Raw genomic sequence first — 5,543 nt, 5'->3', positions numbered from 1 at the left:
TAACCTTCCCAGGTTTATGACATGCAGTTATACCTATTAAACATACAATGAAGCCTACAATAATACATTTTTTTTAAAATTTACCTGTCTCGTCAAAATGGTAAGTATTCCGAGGTTTGATTTTATGTTTTACAAGAACCGCATTCAGATTATCAAAAAACAAGGACACATTGTGCTTGTTGAACGCGGTCGCTCTGACATAGCTGGTGGCTTGAGAAGTCCTTAGCAACAAATGCGGATGTTTTTAAAGAAATCCGTAAGTCCAATCTTTACCAAGCGGCTAGTTGCAGTTCAAAAGTTTATAGAATATTCCTGTACTTAAAAACTTACTTCACTGCATTGGGATTCCAGGGATATAAACCACAAACTCGAAATCCGTTTTGGCCATATTTAGGCTACAGATCTGCCCAAACTTCGTTAAGTAAAGGAATCATGTTCTTAACGGTGAACCTGTTGTTTGGATTTTTTCCCGACCACTCGTGAACTTGGCTTTCCACAAGCTCTTTAAGGGCTTAAAGAGAGCCACGCCACATGGTTGCAATATGTGAGTGGCGTTTGGAGGGAAACAAATCGAAACAAAGTTGTTTTCCATGCAGATATCGGAAATTCGGATGTTGATAAGGCTGCGGGGGCCATCCAGGTACAGCACTACCGGATATAAAACATTCTTGCCCTTCAGTTGTGGAACAAATTGATGCACAAGCCAATGGCAGAATGCATCAGCTGTCATCTACCATTTTTTGGTGCAAAAAACGTCAATGCCAGGTGGCATCTTCTCCTTGGCCATCCAAGGCTGCGACCGTTCCTATGGAAAGATTACGAAAGGGTCAAGGATCCAACCAGAAGCTGAAATGGTGGCCAAAATGGAAACACCGGTCTTAGCAGAACTTTTTAGTGAAAGATACACATCTTTACTTCCAAGTTCTGCTAAGACTTTCCCTTTTCCAGGTGAAACAAAAAAAAACTTTCGTTGCAGTTGAACGACCTCGCTGGGCCAGTAAGTAGTTCTTCCCAACCATTATCACTATGAAACCAAATTTCCTTTAATTAATGAAAAAATCTTTGTGGAAGGTCTAATGAAAAACATACTATGGATATAAGGTCGTGCAGTTTAAGCTAGTGAGGGTGCAAAGGAAAGCAGCTACTGCAAAAAGGGCACTATGACCAACTTGAAATATTCCTCTACATGCTTAGCCCATTGTCGAAGGTCATGAGAAGTGATTTGGCTCTTCCGGGATCCAAAATCTCCGCAGTTCTTAGGGACAGGTTGCGCCGTTGCCTAAATTTTGGTATCCATGTTTCTGTCGGTCGATTATTGGCGAATAAGGTAACCCTCTTCGCTTTGTTTAAGGTGTGCTGAACGGAATTCAGCAATTCCTTGTTAGTCACCGGAAATCCAGCTTTGACCATATTCCGGACCCAATTAGCAATGACAAGTTAATCTTCTTCCAGCAAAAGAGTTGCCCTTCCTCTTTTGTTTTTGATGGGGCCTTCATCATTGCAACCTTGCGCATACTTTAAGATCTTATGACGCAAGGAAAGCAAAATACAAGTTTACATTAATGAATTTGGGTTATTTCTAATAAACCACTTGTTGCTAATAGTTTAGATCTAAAGAATCAATGACAGGTTTTCAAAATGGGCGAAAACTAGAATTTTCAATTCGGAAAAGCCACAATTGCCATTTTAATTCCTTGCTTTTATTTCCCCGCATAAATTTTTATCAGTTGTTTTCATTTTAGTGAGAAGAAAGGAAACCATTCCTTGATTGTAGGGCTCGGCCCTCATTACCCGAGAACCAGCTTACTACCGGAAGGTACTGGCGCTAAGCAAAAAAAAAACTTGAAAAAGGAAATGTTATGTATGTCGCGCCAGTACATTCTAATAGTAAGCTCGGCCCTGATTACCCGAAAACCAGCTTACTACTGCTTACCAGCTTACTACGAAAAAAGTCTAAAATAGAAAAGCGACCGCTAAATGAGTGGCTCTCTTAATAACTGTTGAAAACCTAAATTACAAATACCTTTTCCCTGAGGGTAGATTTGGGAATGCCAAACATGCTGGCGATGCTTCTATAAGAGCCACTGCCGGTTATGTAAGTGGTAACCGTATTTTCCAGATCCTCAGTAGTGTAAGCCATCTTTGAAAAATAAATATGAAAACCGTTAGATTTTAGGATAATTTTGTCAAAAACATTTTACGAATAGTCTAAGACCCAGCATCAATCACTAGATTCAACAAACATTTCTTATTGCTTCACAAAATCGAACCCCAGGTCAGCTAATCATGAAGCAAGTGCTTTACCTCACAGGTACTGTACTACTATTTATATTCTTTCCGTTATGATACAGTGTGATGCGGCGCAAATATTTTACAAGCGATTTTTGAATAAGACCACCAAATGAATTTAGAAAAAAAAATGTCTCGGAAAGTTTTAGAGACGTATACATGGCTAGCTAAACAGCACAATATTGCGAAGAATATATTTTGAACGCATGTGATGAAATTGTCGCTTCTGAGGCTTAAACCATACAACTTCGCATCACTATCCAAGAATTCACCCACAGAGCTAATTCTAATAATGATTTTTAAAAATTTCCAGCTATGTGCTGGTTTTAAAAAAAAAAGTGTCCGGAATTAGCAACACCGTTTTACACGCAATGAGATAGGGATACAACAAGAGCAATTTAAAAACACTTTTTACATATTTACAATAATAGGACAATTCAAAATAAAATGCGTATCACGCTGGAATTTAGGACTGAAAAAAGTGGAAAAATTTCTGGCGTTTTGGTAGAATTTAATTTTAAAAACGTGTGTCCGAAAAAGGGGCAATGTTTCCCGAAATATTTCTCATTTTAAGAATTGTGAGGCACAGTAACATTTTGTTAATGTCTTTAAAATTAAATAAACCTTATTGGCGTTGAACTTCAATGCTATTTTTCAAAAAAATGCAAAAAAAAGTTTCTTGGATGAAGCCGGACTAGATTCTAAGTCCCTAATGCATTTTTCATGAATTCCGTCAAAATTGTGAAAACTAACACGAAAACATCATACATAAATCGACTGATTTTTAAATTCTGCGTCCATAGACCAAGATCGGATGCTGAGTTGCCAAGGCTGAATTCCGACCTGGGGTATTTTTCCTCTCGGGCCCTATAGGAGGGAAATGAAAAATAATATATTTAATTAAGTTGTAGTTAGTTTTATTACAAAATCTTTTGGAATCGTGTACTATACCTCTGTGCTGATATAATACACAAAATTTTATCTCCAAAAAAGCTGTTATTTTTCCAGGAAACTTTTTGAAAGGTACTTGTTTACAATGTACCGTAGCAGACGTAAAGTGATTGACTGTGACTAGTGACTGTAGTGTCAAACTGTTTTCGTTTTTTATGTCATGAGTAGTGTAGTTTGTGATGTCAGTAATGAGTTATTTGACACAATTAGTCTTTTTAAGTTATCTGATTATGCTAAAGGATTTATTCATAAGGAAAAAGAAATTTACTTAGAAAAACGTCTGCTTCTTGTTCTACAGTTGTAATACGGGGAGGGGGGGGGGTGTTGTGGAAAGGTAAACAAGTACCTTTCAAAAAGTTTCCTGGAAAAATAACAGCTTTTTTGGAGGTAAAATTTTTTGTATAGAGTTGGCTAACGTCCGAAGTTGCCAGTTCGATTAATTGTGAAAAAAAAATTGGACACAAACTAGTAACAGTTTTTGCATGGCGGCTTACGGAGTTTCGCCCGTTGTAGTTTTAGTTTTAATTTTTTCCATTGAAATTATCTTTCTTTCCATTCATAATTGGATCACGAAATTCCTTCGTTATCAGGAAATCTTGTAATTTTTATTTGACCTCGATATAGACTGTACTTTATTTATTATTAATTTTTTTGTAGACGTGTTTACTTTATGTAGCAGACAAAAATGGATGTTGTAGAGGAAACTGGCGGGCTGATAAGGGAGCCCGCCAGTTTTTGTCTGCTACAGAAAGTAACAGGATTTGTGCAATCTTACCTTTAATATTTTTTTAGCCATCTAGGTATCAGGTAGCAGAAAGTGCACTGTCTGGGTTCTTTGGCCGCAAACAAAACGCACGGATTTTAATTTGCGTTTTTCCGTTTATTGTTGCGTTTCATAAAATGCCCTTTAGCCGAATAACGCACCCCGCATTTAGTATGAATTTTGTCTATTAGATGTCCCAATAAACACCCTATTAGACGGATATTAATTTTTTAAAAAGTCGCATTTTTTTTGTCCGGAATTAGCATGAAACTGCTCCGTGTCCGAATTTGCGTTTTTGCCCTACCTAAACCATAGTAGCCTACCTGTTTTGTGACTTTATAACGTATTTTGCTATGGAAGCTTTTTGTTCCATGTCAAAAATTTTGCTGACCGGATAATAGAGCAGTAAAACATCCTACGTTGCACGTTCTCCACAAATGCGAAAATCTCATTTGTGTCCAAGTTGGTCTGCTGCGGCTGCAGCGTCTTATGGAGAAACCAACTTCTTCATGTTAAAAAATAAGTTTTCATAAATATCATTAAGATTTTCCCCCTTTTCTTCCTAGCAGTGGGTACCTATTCATTTTTTTCATTTCCCATTTTTTTTTTCTAGCCCTAGTTCTATTTGGTTTATTTTTATTTAGCTATTGTTTGTGAATGGTTTGTTGTTCATTCCCTTGTAGCAGACGAATTTCTGGCAAGCAAACGAAATTCTTCGGCTAAAAGAGACGAGCAACTTACAAACAAAAATAAAATAAAAATAAAGTAGATAGAACTGGGGCTAGAAAAAAAATTGGGAAATGAAAAGATGAATAGGGTACCCAGTGCTAGGAAGAAAAAAGGGAAATCTAAATTATAGTTATGAAAACTTAATTTTTAACGTGAAGAAGATGGTTTCTCCATAAGAGCTGCAGCCGCAGCAGACCAACTTGGACACAAATGAGATTTTCGCATTTGTGGAAAACGTGCAACGCAGGATGTTTTACTGCTCTATAGCCAATTCTTGATGGGACACCCTTTTTTTCCTGGCTATAAACCTATGTAACGTTGAGATCACTGTTAAAAAGGTTACAAGTTTTTCGGGGGTTTTAAACACGAAAAAATTTTCACCGATCGAATTTTTCGTAGCGGATACGAAATAACTAGGATTTAAAATACATTTTTTTTTTGTAACACAAAATTTTTGGTGCTTAAGCCCCATAAGTTAGAATCCAAAAAATCAGTGTTTAAAAATGTATTACAAATAGAGAGAACAGAAACTAATAGTACATAAAAATATTGTAAAATATAATTTTTTCTCATAATTATATTGTGTTCACGGACTTTCAAATAATTACAGCAAAAGGTTTTCACCCCAAAAAATTTTTAAACCCTTCGAATTAGTCGTAAATTGAAAATTAAAAATGTTTCAATATAAATTTTTATCCATCTGTGATGTTCGAAAACAAAATTTTAGGACGTAATATTAAATGTTTAAAAATCTTTTCAAACTTTTCGCAAATTTTTTTCTACCATCCACGCACTTAAATTTTACTTGAAA

The 5,543-nt window shown here is 36.2% G+C and overlaps 1 pseudogene; it reads right to left on the bottom strand.

The window, feature by feature from the left end:
• Nucleotides 1–430: 430 nt before the first annotated feature.
• LOC116926811 lies at nt 431–2,140 on the bottom strand (annotated as a pseudogene).
• Between the last annotated feature and the right edge of the window lie 3,403 nt (nt 2,141–5,543).

This window comes from Daphnia magna, linkage group LG7 (genome assembly GCF_020631705.1).
Source record: "Daphnia magna isolate NIES linkage group LG7, ASM2063170v1.1, whole genome shotgun sequence".
In the NCBI taxonomy this organism is placed as follows: domain Eukaryota; kingdom Metazoa; phylum Arthropoda; class Branchiopoda; order Diplostraca; family Daphniidae; genus Daphnia; species Daphnia magna.
The sequence above is the reverse complement of the archived record's forward strand: the minus strand, read 5'-3'. Positions and strand labels throughout refer to the sequence as shown.